Source organism: Daucus carota, chromosome 5, assembly GCF_001625215.2.
Source record: "Daucus carota subsp. sativus chromosome 5, DH1 v3.0, whole genome shotgun sequence".
Classification (NCBI taxonomy): domain Eukaryota; kingdom Viridiplantae; phylum Streptophyta; class Magnoliopsida; order Apiales; family Apiaceae; genus Daucus; species Daucus carota.
In genome coordinates, this window is record NC_030385.2 from 7,027,374 (window position 1) to 7,048,833 (window position 21,460).

At 34.0% G+C, this 21,460-nt stretch overlaps 2 long non-coding RNA genes across 2 annotated transcripts; one reads left to right on the forward strand and one right to left on the reverse strand.

Moving 5' to 3' along the window:
* Positions 1–266: 266 nt before the first annotated feature.
* LOC108220866 (uncharacterized) lies at positions 267–1,802 on the forward strand. The gene is made up of 2 exons (XR_001806811.2): positions 267–1,270; positions 1,368–1,802. It is a non-coding gene; the product is annotated as an uncharacterized LOC108220866 (long non-coding RNA).
* Positions 1,803–1,881: 79 nt separating this feature from the next.
* Positions 1,882–4,454, reverse strand: LOC108220868 (uncharacterized). Its single transcript, XR_001806812.2, has 4 exons — positions 4,050–4,454; positions 3,547–3,645; positions 3,351–3,401; positions 1,882–3,272 (listed from the first exon to the last, which is right to left on the reverse strand). It is a non-coding gene; the product is annotated as an uncharacterized LOC108220868 (long non-coding RNA).
* Positions 4,455–21,460: the final 17,006 nt, after the last annotated feature.

The following is a 21,460-nucleotide window of genomic DNA, read 5'->3' on the forward strand; positions in this document are numbered from 1 at the left end:
CTACATCACTATTTATTACATATCAAATACCAACCCCAGTATTAAGGACTGCTGCTGCTTTACGTTTGTTCTTTCTTTGTTTTATATGACAAAAGTCATTCATACACAGCTCAGCTATTATCGAAGAATGTAACCTCCAGCTTTCACCTTTGTGGATTATAGCTTTCCCCATGTATTGTTGTACATTTGCAACTCTGTTTCTTTATCACACACGGCTTTGACTTTCTCCTTGCATGCATGCAGATTATAGAACATTTATTCAGCCCACCATTTATCCAGGAATTGCTGCTGGCAACTGTTTTCATTTTCTTTCTTTCATATTACTTCGTTTGGGAGAGTTTGAATTCTAACAGTTTCCTGGCCTCTGATTAAAAAAGGAGCAGACTGTTGGTTTTGTAAATAGGATTCCAGTATAGTTTAAGTATATAAAGTATAGAACAGAACATAACAAGGAATAGTAAAACTATTTCTCTTTGAATATTTGTTGTTCTCATATATTTTCTTCTTCTTAAAACTTATCCAATTATAATAAGAGAATACAAACCATCATACATGAATTAAAATAGATACATCTCTTCAGATCAATGAATCACATTAATGTATTCTCACATATTGAATGCAGCCTTCTAGAATATTACTGGAAACTAAAGAGTTTAGTTTATTTAACACAGACTGAGAGGACTTTCAGATGGGGGTAAACGAGAATGGTTCCTCTTAATTCTCTGGAGACCCTCCCCTTGAAAACATAGATTAATCCTCTTCTTTGTACCCTTCCCAGTCTAGGATCTCGTTGCATGCAGTAGGTTTGTTTAACTGAACCTATGTTCTATGTTCAGTTGCTTGTTACTGGGTTGAGGCTTGCTGCTTATGTTCTACCCTTCCTCTTGTTGGAGGTTTGGGTTATTAATAAATTTGTGCTTACCCTTTCTCTTCTCTGTCCAGAATCTTAGCACAAGGAGCCTTCCTGGAGACATTCATGACCTACTTACCGTAACAACGAAGATCATATTTCTATAGCCAATAAAATGTGCCTCCGAATCCGGGGTCAACAACCTACTGGACGTGCTAATAATTTCAAAAAAAAAAGGCCAATTCTAACCGATCATCAATTCTTTTCTTTTGTCGATGATCGACCTGATACGCCCCTTTCTCCTGTGGAGACCGAGCTGTCTGCACCAGACGCAGCTTCACATTTCGATTTGCACTTTTTTGACTTTTTACTCACAAGTTGTTTTACTCCTACTGCAATAGTTGTGGCCGTCATAACAAGGTACATTTTGATAAACAATCTTTTAGGTCTTTCCTTCTGTGAAATTTTAGTAGCACAAGATCATGAATTTCTGACCAAGGAACCCTACCCTAACCAGGAGTAACATGTATACCTTCTCGGATCAGGTAAGGCTCTGGTCACCCTGCTACGACCAACGTCTACAGCGGGCACAGGGAGTTAATTTACAACCCAAGTGCTGCCTAATCTGTTGATACTCCAGATGGTCAAGATAAAGAGATTAATGATTTACTAGTGTCTCGGGTAAAGACAGCCACAGGGCGGGAAATTCATTCCTTGCAAAGTTGGCGATAGCCCTAGGTATAGCTGCAACGATTACCCTACTATCAATCTACCTCAAGCAGCCTCGTCAAGGACCTTCTCTTGGAATTCAATATCTCGTTAAGGATTCATCATCTTCCAGTACTTTAGATGCAAACAATGTTTTTACATTCAAAGCTTTCGGATACAGAGTTATGCTTCCACAATCTGCTCTAGGGTATGGTATTTGCTACATGACATTAGTTTTTTTCAACCTTAGCATGCCTGATGTGGGGTTGTTAAGCTGCGCCATCAGCTTCAAAGGGTGAGGGCTTACATTTATGGAAAAAAATATTCAAAATACTCATGAAAAAAAATTAAAATTGTGGGGTGCAAAGTGTAAACCCATATCTATTAACTTTAACGGTCAATTAAACGGAGAGTGGTCAAAGGGGTGCAAAGCAAAGCGCTTTTCAAAATTTACGGGTGCATACTGCCAAAAAAAATTGTTTGAGACCAAATCGAAAAAGCGCCTAAACATAAGGGGTGTAATTAAAGTGGCAATCACTCAAAAAATAATTGAAAAACGCTTAGTTTACTATTACAATTTACAACATACCAAACCAGTCTCAGACTCATAGATCAGACTCACGGAGGGTGTTTCTGTCAAAACTGATGTTCATTAGTTGTTCAGTGAAGATAACTAAAGCATCATTGTAAATGAATATTATATGTACCCATCTTTTAAACATAGAAGACCCAACTTCGGTAAAATGATCATTGGCTTAATGACCTTTTAGCCCTCGAAGTATGGATGGAAGTTCCGATGCGGACTCAAAGTTTAAAAACGTATCTTTCGACCCTCAAAGTATCCTTGTCGTACCTTTTAGCCCTTTTTAAAAATACCGGTATAAATCAAGGTATAAACTTGACAATTCATATTCGGGGTAAAGTTTGGGTGTACCTTTTAACCCTTAAAGTATACATCTCGTTCCTTTTAACCCCTAAAGAATACATTAAAATACATTAGATGTTCTTTTTAACCCTTTATGTTTAATGCCTCTCTTAACCCGTGTGAAATGTCAACTTTGTCCACCCAATTATATACCGGTATACGCCATAAGGGTTAAAAGATACGACAAAGATACTTTGAGGGTCGAAAGGTACGTTTTTAAACTTCGAGGCCGCATCAGAACTTCCACCCAAACTTCAAGGGCTAAAAGGTCATTAAGCCAATGATCATTACTAATCTAAGTTCTATAGGCTGATGCTAGTAAAAGGATTTCAAGCTTGGTAACAGTTCCTTAGTCATTCAACCTAGCCATCAAATGTCCCTGGACACTAATCAAGATTTTCTGGGGGCTGGGGGCCTCTATTGAGATTCCTTAATGATTCCAGATATGTGCTATGGAACAACCTCAGAACTCCCTTTTCGAAGAATATAAATAACTTGCACAGTTATGAGTACCAACGAGTTTCGAAGTAATGGTAAACAGCCAATTATCAGATAGATACTTAAACTCGGCCTTGAAGAAAATGTGGTACATGGTGGGTACATGATGCGACTGTGCATCTACATGTGTGTACATAAAACAGAAAAAGAAGAGTAAACAGCCTAACCTGTAAAAGCAGGTGGTAAGCATCCCAGAGAAAGGACTTCAAATTGAACTGAATCAATTTTGTACTGAGGAATCTGCTCAGCAATGATGGGGTCTACTATGGTTTTCACTTGCTTACAAATTACCTGCATTTGGTCATCAGAACCTACCTTAATAGAGTCAAAAGTATTGAAAACCAAAGGGAAAAAATAAGCTAACAGTACCTTGTCTAAATAAGGTCACATTTTCTCGATGAATTTATTAAGCCAATCAATCTGCACATAAATAATAGAGAAATTGATTGTCAAATACAGCATTATAATCAGATGATCCATTTACAAATGCGACTAACAAGCTATGATGCTTAAGAATAACACTACTTATAACTGTTTCAGCAGATACTCAAGTCCAGAAGCATACACGGTCATGGTCTGGATTCTTCACCCACACTGGTATCTCTTGAAGCAAACTTTGCAGAGTTTCTGCATCATGTTCAATCAGGGGACGAATAACAGGGTCCTAAACAAAGCAAAATTCAAAAAAATTAAAATCATTTAAACAAAGAAGTGCAAAGTTATTCCATTAGGAAAAAAGCTGTTGCATAGTCCACAAACAATATCATTGTGTCAAAAATATCAACTAAAACGCTTAGCATAAAAAACAAACTGACAAATCATCAAGCTTACTACACTTAGTAACCAACCTATTATAATCAACACTAAACAAGCTATAATCATTGAGGTAATTATCCAACACATTACAAAGACCTCATATAAAATCTGTCAACCAAGGAACATACCAGAGAAAAGACTAGAAAAATCACAAAACTACAATATATGTTTCATAACACAGTATAATAAAGATGATAACAAGCTGAAGTGTACAATAAAAACAACAAAATACAAAAACAAAAGAGAAAAGACCTTGACATGAGTTGATTGGAAGTAGATGAAAAGGTAATAGCCAACTAAAAGGCCAAGAGAAAATTCCAAACCCAATAAAACCAGTTATGGTACTCACTATACCCATCCTCAACCTTCTTCTTGATCACCAAAATATTATTACACAACTGAAAAACCAGAAAACTAAATAGAACCCACAATTCTCTGACAAGTGTATCACAATCTCAATAACCCAAAACTCAGAAAAACAAAAAGAACAAATCTAAATATCCTAAAATGTACCAGCCCGTTATTCAAGTATCATACTTTCTGTGTAAGAAAAGGCAAAAACACAAATTTTAAACCAAAGGTGGTTCCTTTAGGCAAGTATGTGAGAGAGAAAGAGAAGCATCTTTTTGGGTTGTGAGGATGAAAATGGAAAGAGCATGTGTATGATGAGAATAAAATGTATATATGCTTTTGTATGTGAATTTTGGAGAGAAAAATGGAGAGAAAATGCAGTACTTCTCATTCTCTTATCACTAACGATTACATGCAAATATCAAGAAATTATTCACCTAACGTGGTGCCATAAAACTAGGAACTAAACAACTACTTCCTACACTACTGCAAACACTACCCTTATTTCACCACTATTTCCTAAAAACTCTCCTTGCCTACGTGACCCAGTAATGCACTGGTGTCAATACAAATTCAAACTAAATAAATAAATAAATAAATAACATATGGATATAGAATTAAACTCCAACAATCTCCCCCTTAATTCTATATTATCTATCAATTCTTCAGCTACCCGTATGGCATGCCTTGAACTGAAACAGCTTCTTCATGCCCGTATGGCAAATACATTGATCCAGCCCGTGTGGCCTTTCTGTGCCCATATGGCACCACTGATCACAGATCCTTTTGGCTTCCTTGTTTGCCCCTCTGGCAATTTATTTCCTGCCCATATGGCATCCATTTCACAGCCCTTATGGCTATTATTCACAAGCCCGTATGACTATTCTTCTGAGTCCGTATGACTCAACTTAACCCGTCTGGTTGGCCCGTCTGGCCTTTTGTTTGGCTGGCCCGTCTGGCCTTTTCTTTTGCCCGTCTGGCATCCTGTTCATCAGCCTGTTAACACCTACATGCATGCACACAGTCCACACAAAGTCGTTAGTTCCGACCATCCAAACCTCCTCCTGTTTCCCGACCTTCACACACTGCATATTGACACTCCCTCCACTTCTTTTAATACAGCCCAAAAATAACCAGGTAAACATCGCTATTTCTGCCTCCAAGATTCTACCACATTCCATTGCTACAACGTGAGTGTTAAATATGGTGAATGGGCCTCGAGTGAATGGGCCTCTGCACCTTCAAACCCCTGTAAATGACAAACGATTCTTCTTGTCTGCTCCTCTGTTGATGCTTTTCTTCGGACTTCTGCATGGCCTTCAGCTTCATCCTAGCATGGAGCTTCTTCTCGAAATGAATCGTTATCCCTTTAAGGAACCGTAGGGAAGGCTGTTAAGCCTTTATACTCCCCCAAGCTCTGATACCAAGTGATGAGAATAAAATGTATATATGCTTTTGTATGTGAATTCTGGAGAGAAAAATGGAGAGAAAATGCAGTACTTCTCATTCTCTTATCACTAACGATTACATGCAAATATAAAGAAATTATTCACCTAACGTGGTGCCATAAAACTAGGAACTAAACAACTACTTCCTACACTACTGCAAACACTACCCTTATTTCACCACTATTTCCTAAAAACTCTCCTTGCCTACGTGACCCAGTAATGCACTGGTGTCAATACAAATTCAAACTAAATAAATAAATAAATAAATAACATATGGATATAGAATTAAACTCCAACAGTGTACATGGTAATAGAATATAGTTGTTATAATTATGGAAAGGCCCCATTGCTATTGCATCCAAGTAGAACGGAACGGGGTTCATATGCTGACACTCAAGCGCCTATACGTATATAGTGTACATATAGATATAGTGTCGGTAAACTCGGCTGTGAATTCGTCCAATTGGCAACTTCTGCATTTTTATTATTCAGCATAAAGTTATGGTGAATTTACATGGAGGACAACAAAAGGATTTCGTCTGAAATAAAATTCGATAAAATATAAATCTGTAGGATAATATGAATATAACTTATAAATAAAATAATAATTTTAATATTTGTTAAAGTTGAGAGATATTAACGATTAATTAATAATTATATTTAAGACTATATATAACAACTCCAAACATGAAAAATTCTTATTTAAAAGGTGAGTTGGCATATCAAAAGTAAAAAAATAGATAAACTTTTGAAAATATTACACTTCAACCATAATCTTCTAACCATTGTCTCTTCTTATTATAATTACTAGTTTATAACCCGTGCAATGCACGAGACCTTTTTAATTGTGTGATAAAATTTTTATTCTTAATATATTTAAAATGATAAAAAAATTTAATAATAAATCATAATTTTAAATTAAATAAAAATAAAATATGACATTATATTATTTTGTAAGGCAGAAGCCGTATTAACATCTTGTCTGGTGCTTTTGGTCACCTCTTAATTTTAAACTTTGTTTTTGTTTAAGTAGTGTTGTTCGCAACATCGTTTATTATGATTAGCTCTTTGTTATTGTTTATGTGTCTTTTGAAATATTTTTCTATGAAATCGTATGCTCGTGTTTTATTCCTCTGATATATTCATATTTTGATATTAACAAAATTTTACAAAATGATTTTTACAAAAATGAGAGGAGATTTTAGTGAGCCTTTGTAAAGTGATTTACGTTCAAGATCTTGGCCAGTTGTATATTTAGAAGATTTTGGTGTTGTCCCGGATGTCGAAGATTCTACTATGTATAATATTTTTGGTTAATTTGTATTTGTATGAAGAATTTTATATGTTATATCAAATTCTATTATGATAATTTCAGAGTCTTTTTTTTTTTTGTTGTTGATATGTATTTGTGCAATATAGAGTTAAATGACGTTTTGGTCACTCAACTGACTGGAAATTTGCAATTGGATCATCCAACTCAAAAAGTTTTCAGTCACATCATTATACTCTTAAAAATTTCATTCAGGTTACTAGCCGTTACACTCTGTTAAAAATATGACGGAAAGGTGACTAAGCGTCGTGACTTGACTTAAATAAATCCATCGTCACATGTAGAGTTAGATGAAGCGGCATTTTGGTCACTCAACAGACTACAAACTTGCAATCGGATCATCAAACTCAAAAAACTTTTATTTAGATCAAAGGAATTGTGATTACCAATGATTGAATCCACTGACCTAAAAAAAAACCCTAATTGTAGTGTGTTTTGGGGTCAATGAATTATTAGTGTTATTTGGATTAAAAAAGAACAATTTATATTTACATGAAATTAAGTCCCCAATTTCTGAAATAAATGCTACTTAGACTTCTAAATGATTTTGAGGGCCGGAAATAATTTTTGAAAATAAAAATAAAAATTAACAAAATTATTTAGCAATTTTAAGTCATCCATAAATATAAAATAATTTAAAATGATTAATCGATTTTTATGAATAAATGCTTGAATTTTTGATTTAATGACAAATAAATAATCACCGTTAGATTCGAACACAATTAACTTTTAATTCTATAAAGCAACTGATATCTACTTGCATGTTTATAATTCCTTTTCTGAATCCAAAATAAATTCTGTGTTTCACATGTTTATGATTTTTTTTAATCCAAAATAAATATTTCCTACCAGCTTTAATTGTAGAATCATATAAATTGCACCGTCACAAAATTATTTTTATCTAATATATTTTAAATTTAGTAAGCCAAATTTAAATCATATTATAATAATTCTAATATAAAATACATTTATAAATATAATCTAATGGAAGTTGACGTCACATATTCTACTCAATATATATTAAAATTTGATAGAAAAAATTTAATATTTTGACATGATGCATAAGAGAAAAGAAATGGCTTGATTACAATAGTTTATTTGAAGACATTAATGACTGTGACGGCCTACTTTATACTGCATCGCCAATATGGGATGATCCAACATGTGTGATAAGTTTTTTTTTTTTTTTTAGAGAAACAAGTCTGAAAAGTAGAACCTATATATTTTTACAATAGTTCTGACTTAGAAGCAATTCATAATTTCAAATTTATTTAATTGAAAATTTTAATTTATTATCTATAAATTAAATTCTTTCACACCATTTACAATATATTTAAAAAGTTTATTATCTATAAGCTAGTATATATAATAAGCATATATAATTTGATTGCATGGTCGCATTGTCGTCTTACTGCCATAAGCTTATCATCAGTTCGATCATATACAGAACAAATAAGCACCGTTAGATTAGAACAAAATTATATTCTATTCTACAAGGCAACTAATATCTACTTGCATATTTAAGATTCCTTTTCTTAATCCAAAACAAATTCTACCTTTCACATGTTTATGATTTTTTTAATCCAAAATAAATATTTCCTGCCAGTTTTAACTGTAGAAGCATATAAATCACACAGTCACAAAATTATTTTTATTTAATATATTTTCCTAAACAACATACTAAATAAAAATAAATTACGCACCATATTAAAATTAAGAAGCCAAATTCATGTGAGGAACGAACACAAAAAACCTTTTTTTAATCCAAAACATATTTTACCTTTTACTTGCATGTTTATGATTCCTTTTCGTAATTCAAAACAAATAATGTTTACCAATTTCAATTCTAGAATCATATAAATTTTTAGAAAAATATATAAATAACATTAGGTATTATAATTCTAATATAAAATACATTTATAAATATAATCTAATAGAAGTTGGTATCACATATATGGAACCTACTACACAAATAAATATCAACAAAAAAATTAAGAGAAAGACGTGAAATTATAACAACTAGTTTTTGTAGAAGTACCTTGATTGTTGAGAAATGATCTTTCGGATTCATAGACTAGAAACTACTTCAAACCATGTAGTTTTAAGAATTGATCATCATAGAGTAACAAAATCATTTGCTTCGATTGATAAAAAGCACCTTAATTTTGATTTCCTTATTTCATTCATTCTTTTTTAACACTCTTTTTGCATATATCCTACGTAAGTGTACCCAATTCATCTACCTAGCTAGATGACACTATTATATTACTATGTTTAATTGCTTGTCCGTGAACCAAATACATATTTAATTTGGCACTTCCACCAACCCTTCTAACACATCCTCCGTGCTTCTTACGACCAAGGGCACACGACCATATGTAACTCCATAATCAACAATCATCTCCCTAATATATGTAGATTCTCCAATTTTTAAATAAAAATATTTTTCACTAGTTGGCAAAAAATGAGCTCATCTATTAAGTCTATCTACTCTAACTCAAACGACATCATGATTTGACTTGATTTTAGGTAATCCAACATCAAAATCCATCATGAATTCCATTTTGGAACTTCTAATGGTTGCAATAATCCATTAGGGCTTTAATATTTTGCTTCACTTTTTGACATGTTAAACATCTTATTCACCCATTTCGTAGTCTCTCATTGCATGTTTGGCAACCAATACTACTTATTTATGTCCTTATACGTTTTTATACTCTAGATGAATAAATATCTTGAATTATGAGATTTTTCAAGATCTCTTCCTTCAACTCTCGGTAACCAAATACGAGAAGCCAATCTCTTAATTTATCGACTATCTTTTGGACTCTTGTATTCATCTTCAATTAACTCTGACTTTCTTTCTTGAAATTCTAGGCCTTTTCTAGCAACTCAGGTCCTACGATCACTTCGAAACATCTATCCTCAGTTTAAACATGAATTAATCAAAGTTCTTTCGGGTGACGTGCATAGATTTGTGTCTATGTAAGGCAAGTGTTCTATCTCCCTCTTCTATCCACATATTTGATTTCATATCGATTTTTCTTTTGAAGACCGAACAAAAGAAAGTGGCAGGACGAATATCATTAGTTCGATTTCAGTAAAGAGTTTTGACATTTTTTTCGGATATAGCTAAAGTAGCTTTAGATTAATTAGATTGGTTGTACCCTAAAAATGAATTTTGTCTTGTTAAACTGATTTAGACTTTTGTTTATTAACATAATTTCCACTCTTCAATTACAAAAATAACAAATGATGTTGTGATAAGGATATTTATATAATTTTTGTGTTGTTTCATAACGTGAAAGTGAACCTTAATTTAATTGTCCGCCTATTCTGGATATTTAAAAAAAGATATGTGAAGCTATTATAATTAGCTGAAAAGTTAAAATTTATGTTGGAGGAGGCTGGCCTAAAGTTACCTGATTCTATGATAGTTTCAAATTAACTTTTTTTTCTTTTGTCAAGTAACTTTTTTTTCCACTTACATCTTGATTAAATAAATAATTTAAATGATAAACGAGATGGCAAATCTTGAGATTAACTAAGTTTTTATTCCACCTTATCTCATATATATTAAAACAAATTATGTCATTTTTTTGCAATTTTATAAAAATAAAAGTACACTCCTCAACAATCTAAAATGCTTATATTCAGATGAGATTTGAGTTGGATTGAAATTTTTATAATCAATTCAAATAGATGAATAAACTTATAAGGTCAAACTTCTAAAACATTAAGGCCCAATATTGGCCCACCCACTAATATTAGGTATAGTGTAGATTATTTCTGTTGGGTATTATATATAGATAGGGAAAGGGGTGTACTTCAATTCCGTAGCCGGCCCAATATTGGCCCATCCACTAATATTAGGTATAATGTAGGTGATTTCTGCGAGGTATTATCTTATATATAGATAGGGGAAGGGGTGTACATCAATTCCTCCGCCTGCCTGCAACACACCTGTTCACACACTTTAGAAAATAACACATCTCAATATTTTGGCCTTTCTATATATAATTATATTGTTAGTGCTGTTGAGTTATTCAAATCATATGTTGTGGTTATGTACTCTCTTTGGCATGATTAACAATATCAGGTATGGTGTACTCAAATATTGAAGTGATTTGTGAAATCATATATTTGATGTGATTAACTATAATTTTATTATAATGTTTTTTGTATTTTTAGTTAGAAGGATTATTATCGAATTTATTATTCTTGTGTTGTTTTTTTTGAAAGGATTATAGCTGGTGAAGTATGGAAAATAATGAAGAAAATGCTCCAAGAATATGCAGGCATATCTCCAGTGGCAGGTTGGAATTAATCGTTAAAATGATTTTGTTGTAATTGCTTGATATATTTTTTTTTTTATAAAAAGGATCATGGTTATTTTTAATTTTCAGTACTTAATTATATACTTGTTTTTAATGCAGAACCTGCAAACAATCAATTCAGTTGTGAATGAAAACACGAATCAGGTTAACCTCATTCTCGATTATGCTTCAAAGCTTCCTGATTTGATCCATGAAAAAGAGAACGAGGTGGCGGCAACAAACCATGCAAACTGGGGACTCCAGATGTATTTAAATGAATATGACTGTCAATTAAAAGCTTTGCAGCAGATAGCACTGGAGAAAGAAGCCCTAGTGGCCAACCTTCAACAACAACTGGAGATGATTCAAGAGAGTCATCATCAGTTGATGATGAATGCTTCTCAACCTGATGCAGGTTCTTCATGTGGTGACCCTTCAAATGACATAATAGATAGGGATTGTCAAATGTGCGGGGAAGAGATCTCCTCTGTAGTTATATTACCTTGTAAACATTTATGTTGTTGCAGAACATGTGAAGCTAATGTGCCTCTTGCCCTGTGTGTAAAATGGCAAAGGAAAGCAGTTTAGAGGTTTCCTGGTCTCTGATTAAGAAAGGGGCAGAATGAGAGGAGAGGAAATGGAGAAGAATGAATTAGATGGTCCTTTTATTTTTAATGATTATTGTGGTGACAGACAGTATACCCCCTTTTTTTCCCTTCCCAGTGGTATGTTATTTTTGAGACTGTGATGAATGTTTTTTAAACAATGAATATTAAAAAATAATCAACCATATCACATTATATTGATTCTTGTGGAGAATTTTTTATGCTTTTTCTTCCCGATATTTATATACATATATATGTCATTGATAAGATAATGGAGCCATTTGGGTACTTCTTGTGATTAAAAATGCAAAAAAGTGAACAAACAAGTTATGATCGTAACTGATTAAAATGAAACAAAAGTCTCAACTACCTATAATTTCTTGACTTTTTATAGGCTTCTAATTATTTATAAACCCTTGAGCGGGCTTTTAAATTTTGCCAAACACCCCAAATATTTGTCAAATTAATGACATGAAAATCATCTCGTATTTTATATCCTTTCAAATTATATATAATGTTCTAACATTTATTCGTTAAATTAACAGAATCTTAATTAAAATTTATATATATCATATAATTGTAAAAAAATTGAATAATATACATAATCTTTTGTGGAATATTTTTTTCACAAGAGTATACAAACATTTTCTATAGCATTCATAGGTAAAAAGAATCAAAAGTGAAATATTATTTAAAACGAGATAATACATTAATGACATCATTATATCCCAGTAAATTATAATTGACATCTATCATAGTGTTATTAATTTAATTTGACGATAATCTATGTGGGTGTTTGGGAGAGTGGTTTATGGACTTAAAAGCCTGAAAATCCCCCTTCGGCTTTTGCTCCGTCGGTTTGGCAAATCTCAGGAAGTGCTTAATTAAACGAAAAGAAAAAACCGAAGAAACCTAGCTTTTTTCAAGACTCAACTTCTGCTTCTTTCTTTCTAACAGGCAACAACTTCAGCGGACACTTCTCATTATTGCTTCTCTATGCTCTGGTTTTGCTGATCCACACCGGAACTGATTCATTTCAGTGGAGATATTAGCTAAGGATTAACTTCTAATCCACTTCATTATTTTAATCAATAAGTCACTACTTTTAAAGTCAGCCAAACGGCCCCTATAATTTCACATCTTTCTTTGTTTTTTTTTTGTTGATATGTATTTGTGCAGTAAGTTGTATATAAAGTTAAATGACGTTTTGTTCACTCAACTGACCGGAAACTTGCAATCGGATCATCCAACTCAAAAAGCTTTCATCCACATCATTATACTCTTAAAAATTTTATTCAGGTCACTGGCCGTTACACACTATTAAAAATTTGACGGAAAGGTGACTAAGTATCATGACTTGACGTAAATAAATCCACCGTGACATATATAGTCAGCTGAAGCGGCATTTTGGTCACTCAACTGACTACAAAAAACTTTTATTTAGGTCAAAGGAATTGTGATTACCAATGATTGAATCCACTGACCTCAAAACCCTAATTGTAGTGTGTTTTGGGGTCAATGAATTATTAGTGTTATTTGGATTAAAAAAGAACAATTTATATTTACATGAAATTAAGTAGTGTGTTTTACTCCTACGGCAATAGTTGTGGCCGTCATAACAAGGTACATTTTGATAAACAATCTTTTAGGTCTTTCCTTCTGTGAAATTTTAGTAGCACAAGATCATGAATTTCTGACCAAGGAACCCTACCCTAACCAGGAGTAACATGTATACCTTCTCGGATCAGGTAAGGCTCTGGTCACCCTGCTACGACCAACGTCTACAGCGGGCACAAGGAGTTAATTTACAACCCAAGTGCTGCCTAATCTGTTGATACTCCAGATGGTCAAGATAAAGAGATTAATGATTTACTAGTGCCTCAGGTAAAGACAGCCACAGGGCCAGGAAATTCATTCCTTGCAAAGTTGGCGATAGCCCTAGGTATAGCTGCAACGATTACCCTACTATCAATCTACCTCACGCAGCCTGGTCAAGGACCTTCTCTTGGAATTCAATATCTCGTTAAGGATTCATCATCTTCCCCTTTAGATGCAAACAATGTTTTTACATTCAAAGCTTTCGGATACAGAGTTATGCTTCCACAATCTGCTCTAGGGTATGGTATCTGCTACAGGACATTAGTTTTTTTCACCCTTAGCATGCTTGATGTGGGGTTGTTAAGCTGCGCCATCAGCTTCAAAGGGTGAGGGCTTACATTTATGAAAAAAAATCACAATACTCATGAAAAAAAATTAAAATTGTGGGGTGCTAATTAGTGTAAACCCACATCTATTAACTTTAATGGTCAATTAAACGGAGAATGGTCAAAAGGGTGCAAAGCCAAGCGTTTTTCAAACTTTACGGGTGCATACTGCCAAAAAAAATTGTTTGAGACCAAATCGAAAAAGCGCCTAAACATAAGGGGTGTAAAGTGTCAATCACTCAAAAAATAATTCAAAAACGCTTAGTTTACTATTACAATTTACAACATACCAAACCAGTCTCAGACTCATAGATCAGACTCACGGAGGGTGTTTCTGTCAAAACTGATGTTCATTAATTGTTCAGTGAAGATAATAAAGCATCATTGTAAATAAATATTAGATGTACCCATCTTATTCTAAACATAGAAGACCCAACTTCGGTAAAATGATCATTACTAATCTAAGTTCTATAGGCTGATGCTAGTAAAAGGATTTCAAGCTTGGTAACAGTTCCTTACTCCTTAATTAGTCATTCAACCTAGCCATCAAATGTCCCTGGACACTAATCAAGATTTTCTGGGGGCTGGGGGCCTCTATTGAGATTCCTTAATGATTCCAGATATGTGCAATGGAACAACCTCAGAACTCCCTTTTCGAAGAATATAAATAACTTGCACAATTATGAGTACCAACGAGTTTCGAAGTAATGGTAAACAGCCAATTATCAGATAGATACTTAAACTCAACCGTTAAGAAAATGTGGTACATGGTGGGTACATGATGCGACTGTGCATCTACATGTGTGTACATAAAACTGAAAAAGAAGAGTAAACAGCCTAACCTGTAAAAGCAGGTGGTAAGCATCCTAGAGAAAGGACTTCAAATTGAACTGAATCAATTTTGTACTGAGGAATCTGCTCAGCAATGATAGGGTCTACTATGGTTTTCACTTGTTTACAAATTGTCTGCATTTGGTCATCAGAACCTAACTTAATAGAGTTAAAAGTATTGAAAACCAAAGTTAAATAAATAAGCCAACAACACCTTGTCTAAATAAGGCCACATCGTCTCGATGAATTTATTAAGCCAATCAATCTGCACATAAATAATAGAGCAATTGATTGTCAAATGCAGCAATATAATCAGATGATTTATTTACAAATGCGATTAACAAGCTACGATGCTTAAGAATAACATTACTTATAACTGTTTCAACAGATACTCAAGTCCTTAAGAATACACGGTCATGGTCTGGATTCTTCACCCACACTAGTATCTCTTTAAGCAAGCTTTGCAGAGTTTCTGCATCATGTTTAACCAAGGGACGAATAACAATATCATTGTGTCAAAAATATCAACTAAAACGCTTAGCATAAAAAACAAACTGACAAATCATCAAGTTTACTACACTTAGTAACCAACCTATTATAATCAACACTAAACAAGCTATAATCTTTGAGTAATCATCCAACACATTACAAAGACCTCCTATATTATCCGTCCACCAATGAACATACCAGAGAAAAGACTAGAAAAATCACAAAACTACAATATATGTTTCATAACACATTATAATAAAGATGATAACAAGCTGAAGTGTACAATAAAAACAACAAAATACAAAAACAAAAGAGAAAAGACCTTGACATGAGTTGATTGGAAGTAGATGAAAAGGTAATAGCCAACTAAAAGGCCAAGAGAAATTCCCATTCCAAACCCAATAAAACCAGTTATGGTACTCACTATACCCATCCTCAACCTTCTTCTTGATCACCAAAATATTATTACACAACTGAAAAACCAGAAAACTAAATAGAACCCACAATTCTCTGACAAGTGTATCACAATCTCAATAACCCAAAACTCAGAAAAACAAAAAGAACAAATCTAAATATCCTAAAATGTACCAGCCCATTATTCAAGTATCATACTTTCTGTGTAAGAAAAGGCAAAACCACAAATTTTAAACCAAAGGTGGTTCCTTTAGGCAAGTATGTGAGAGAGAAAGAGAAGCATCTTTTTGGGTTGTGAGGATGAAAATGGAAAGAGCATGTGTACATGGTAATAGAATATAGTTGTTATAATTATGGAAAGGCCCCATTGCTATTGCATCCAAGTAGAACGGAACGGGGTTCATATATATGTTGACACTCAAGCGCCTATACGTATATAGTGTACATATATAGATATAGTGTCGGTAAACTCGGCTGTGAATTCGTCCAATTGGCAACTTCTGCATTTTAATTATTCAGCGTAAATGTTGAGTTTGTGTATAGAATTTAGGTATAATTTCAGTATACTAGGTGTAGAACAAAATAGTGAATCAAACAAAGAACTGTTTTGTGTTTCTAAATATTTCTGTATTCTTAATCTTATTCAAAACAATACAATCTTCTCCTTTATATAATAGGAGAATATAAAACAACATACATGAATCAAAATAGATACATCTTCCAAGTTCTATGAATCATAATTATTGTGTTCTCACATATTCCTAAATTCACTGAATATAACAGAGTTCCAGATTCTTCCTCTAACTCCAAGAGTTAGTTTACTTATTCAACATATTCCTCCCTTAAACTAACTTTTTCCGATCCTTCATTCCCATCAGCCTTTTGTATGTATCAAGCATAGGTTTGGACAGTGGTTCGGTGAGCACATCTGCTATCTGGTCATGACTAACAACATGACGCAACTGGACATTCTTTTCCTTCACACATGTTCCCGGATAAAATGGAATCTAACATCAATATGTTTGCTCCTTTCATGATGTACTGGATTCTTGGCAAGCTCTATTGCTGACTTATTATTAATTCGAACTTCTGTAGATTTCTGCTGTGGACAATTCAATTCACTAAGCAACCTTCTTAACCAAATAGCATGATAGACACAATAAGAAGCTGCTACATATTCCGCCTCACAAGTTGACAATGAAACTATAGGCTGCTTCTTAGAATACCACGTAAATGCTGTGTCTCCCATAAAAAATAAGTATCCAGACGTGCTTTTACGATCATCCACATCTCCACACCAATCACTATCGGAATATCCCAACAGTTTGTAGTCTGTTGTTCTAGAATAGAACAATCCTAGTGATTTTGTTCCTTGAATATACCGCAGAATCCTTTTGATTGCTTTCCAGTGTGATTATTTTGGAGCCTCCATGAATCTGCTCACTACCCCAACACTATATGCGATGTCAGGTCTTGTGCATATAAGATATCTCAAGAACCAAACTCTGATATAAATTTCCTTCTACTGAATTTCTTCCCTCAAATTTAGAAAGCTTTGTGCCCAGTTCCATTGGCGTTCCTACTGGATTGCAGTGTTCCATTCAAAATTTCTTGAGAATATTGTTTGCATATGCTTCTTGAGAAATAAAAATACCTGACTTGTCTTGCTTCACCTCAATGCCAAGAAAGAATCTCATCAAGCCCAAGTCAGTCATCTCAAATTCTTGAGTCATCTCCTTTTTAAAATTTGTAATCATCTCCTCATCGTTGCCCATAAAAATAAGATCATCCACGTAAAGTGCAACAAGTAATATATTACCTTGCTTTTCTTTGAAATATACAGCAGGCTCATAAGGACATCGTATGAATCCATTCTTCTTGAAATAGGTGTCTATACGGGTGTTCCATGCTCGAGGCGCCTGTTTTAAACCGTATAATGCCTTATACAATTTTAACACCATTCTTTCTTTTCCAGCCTTTTCATATCCAGGAGGTTGGCTCACGTACACTTCTTCTTCGAGCATGCCATTTAAAAAAGCAGACTTTACGTCCATCTGGTAAATAGGCCACCCACATTGAGCTGCTTGAGATATCAGGATTCTTATTGTTTCCATTCTTGCCACAGGTGCGAAAACTTCATCATAGTCGATTCTGGCCTTTTGACGGTAGCCCTTTGCAACTAACCGCACCTTGTATCTTTCTATTTCTCCTTGAGCATTCATCTTCTTCTTATAAACCCATTTAACATCGATGGGCTTACAACCTTCTGGAGGTTCCACTAGCTCCCAAGTTTTGTTCTTTTCAATTGCTTTGATTTCTTCATCCATTGCATCCTTCCACTTATTGTCTTTCACTGCTTCTTCAAAATTAACATTCTTTGCATTTGCCACCAAACACACTAGATGCACCTCATCTGTTGTGTGATATAAGTCTTGCAAACTTCGTATTCTAGGATTCTGGGGCTCATCCTCATTTACTTCATCATCTTCTGGTGCATCAATATTTGTAGGTGAGATTTTAGAAATTGGAAAAACACCTTCTTGTGTTTCTGCTTCCGGTGCTTTACTCCAGTGCCATGCATCATCTTCTTGTATTTGAACATCCCGACTTACATCTATCTTCATAGTAACCGGGTCTAGAAGCCTGTAAGCTTTTGTTTTCTCATCATATCCGATGAAAATATACTTCTTGCTCTTGTCATCCAACTTTGTTCTTCTTTGATCTGGTATATGTGAATATGCCACACTCCCGAAAACCTTTAGGTGTGATACAGTGGGCTTCCTTCCACTCCATAATTCTTGAGGTGTTTTATTTCCCAAGTTTGAATGTGGACAACGATTCTGAATATAGACAGCACACTGCACAGCTTATGTCCAGAATTCTTTTGGTAGTTCTTTGCTTTTTAACATCGCTCGAACCATGTCCAGAATAGTCCGATTATTTCTCTCAGCCACACCATTCTGTTGTGGTGAATATGGAGCTGTTAAGAATCTTCTAATGCCCTGTTGTTCACAGTATTCCGTGAAAGCATTTGATGTATATTCTCCTCCTCTATCAGAATGCAATGCCTTGATATGCATTCCAGTCTTTTTCTCCACTAATATTTTAAATTTTTTGAATACTTTTAACGCCTCAGATTTTTCTTTCAAGAAATAAACCCATGTCCTTCGAGAATAGTCATCAATAAAGGTAATGAAATACCTTTTAGAACTGTATGACATGGTTGTGATAGGACCACAAATATCTGTATGCACTAACTCGAGAGGCTTTGTAGCACGATATATCGCCTTCTTCTGGAATGAATTTCTTGTTTGTTTTCCTAGCACACATTCTTCACAAAAGCTTCCTGTATAATCCATGCTTGGTATTCCATGAACCATTCCTTTATTTGCCAGCTCCTTTAAACCACCATAGTGTAAGTGTCCCAATCGCCTATGCCATAAAAATGCTTTGTCTTCCATCTTCACTTGCAGACATGTCTCCTGTATATTTCTCAAGTTTAATTTGAACATCCGATTTTGAGACATTCCTACACGAGCTATTGTTCTGCCACTTTTGTCCTTCAAGAACATGGCCTTCTCTTCCATAAAAATTGAGTATCCTTTTTCAACCAGTTGTCCAAGGCTAAGAATATTGTTCTTCATGTCTGGAACATAATAGACATCTTCAATTCTGCCTTGTCTGCCATCCTTGCTAGAAAAGCATACTTCACCCTTTCCTTTGATTGTAATCTTTGATGCATCTCCAAAAGACACAAAACTAGAATCTACTTCTTTTAAATCAGTAAATAGATGTTTGAGCCCTGACATATGGTTGCTGGCACCACTGTCATGATACCAAAGAACCTCCTCTTCTGGAATAGTATCTCTGTAGGCCATTAGCAGAACACCATTATTTTGTTGCTCCTCCGTTTCGACCAAATTTGCATTCTCCTCTACCTTCTTGTTAAACCAGCAGTCTTTGGAAAAGTGTCCGAATTTGCCACAATTGTAACATTCATTTGATCTGCTACCTCTGCCATGGGTTGATCTTCCACCTCTTCCGCAACCACGTCCTTGTCCGCGCCAATTTTGTTGATTTATTTGCACCTTTTCTTCATATCTGTTGCTTCCAGGACCACGTCCTATGCCTCGAGTGAAATTCTGATTTGTACGGCCACGTCCTCTTCCTCTAGTATGTTGTGAATATAGCAGCTTGTCTTTGTCTTCAATAGATGCATTAGTTTTTAACACTTGAGATTCCACCTCTTCCTTTTTCAACAATCTTTCTGAGTATGCTTGCAGTGATCCCATGAGTTGATCAACAGTCATGGTCTCTATATCATTTGACTCTTCAAAATAAATTCCAACAAGCTGCAACTTTGTATTCAAGGATCGTAATATTTCTTCATTCACACGAGCATCTTCAATTTTTTCTCCATAATTCTTCCTTTGATTTACAACAGAGGAAACTCTCGTGAAGTAATCGGGGACTGATTCCGTATCCTTCATGTGTAATGCTTCAAATTCACCACGTAGGGTTTGTAATCGTACCTTTTTTACTTTGTCAACACCTTTAAAGTTGTTCTGCAGAATCTCTCAGGCCTCCTTCGCTTTTGTTGCTGATGCCACCTTTTCAAACATGGCTTCATCTAATCCTTTGTCAACAATTTCCCATGCCTCCTGTGATCCAAGCAAAGCTTTCATTCGGATACACCAGTGGCCATAGTTTTCTTTGGTAAGTTTTGGAACAGCAAAAGAGTTATTCATGGTTGTTCGCTCTGATACCAATTTGTTGAGTTTGTGTATGGAATTTAGGTATAATTTCAATATACTAGGTGTAGAACAGAATAGTGAATCAAACAAAGAACTGTTTTGTGTTTCTAAATATTTCTGTATTCTTAATCTTATTCAAAACAATACAATCTTCTCATTTATATAATAGGAGAATATAAAACATCATACATGAATCAAAATAGATACATATTCCAAGTTCTATGAATCATAATTATTGTGTTCTCACATATTCCTAAATTCACTGAATATAACAGAGTTCCAGATTCTTCCTCTAAGTCCAAGAGTTAGTTTACTTATCCAACAATAAAGTTATGGTGAATTTACATGGAGGACAACAAAAGGACTTCGTCTCAAATAAAATTTGATAAAGTATAAATCGTAGGATAATATGAATATAACTTATAAATAAAATAATAATTTTAATATTTGTTAAAGTTGAGAGATATTAACGATTAATTAATAATTATGTTTAAGACTATATATAACAACTCCAAACATGAAAAATTCTTAGTTAAAAGGTGAGTTGGCATATCAAAAGTAAAAAAATAGGTAAACTTTTGAAAATATTACACTTCAGCCATACTCTTCCAACCATAGTCTCTTCTTATTATAATTACTGGTTTATAAGCCGTGCAATGCACGAGACCTTTTTAATTGTGTGATAAAAATTTTATTCTTAATATATTTAAAATGATAAAAAAAATTATTTATCAATAATAAATCATAATTTCAAATTAAATAAAAATAAAATATGACATTATATTATTTTGTAAGGCAAAACTATTTGTGCCGTATTAAAATCTTGTCTGGTCCTTTTGGTCATCTCTTAATTTTAAACTTTGTTTTTGTTTAAGTGGCATTGTTATGTTGTTCGCAACATCGTTTATTATGATTAGCTCT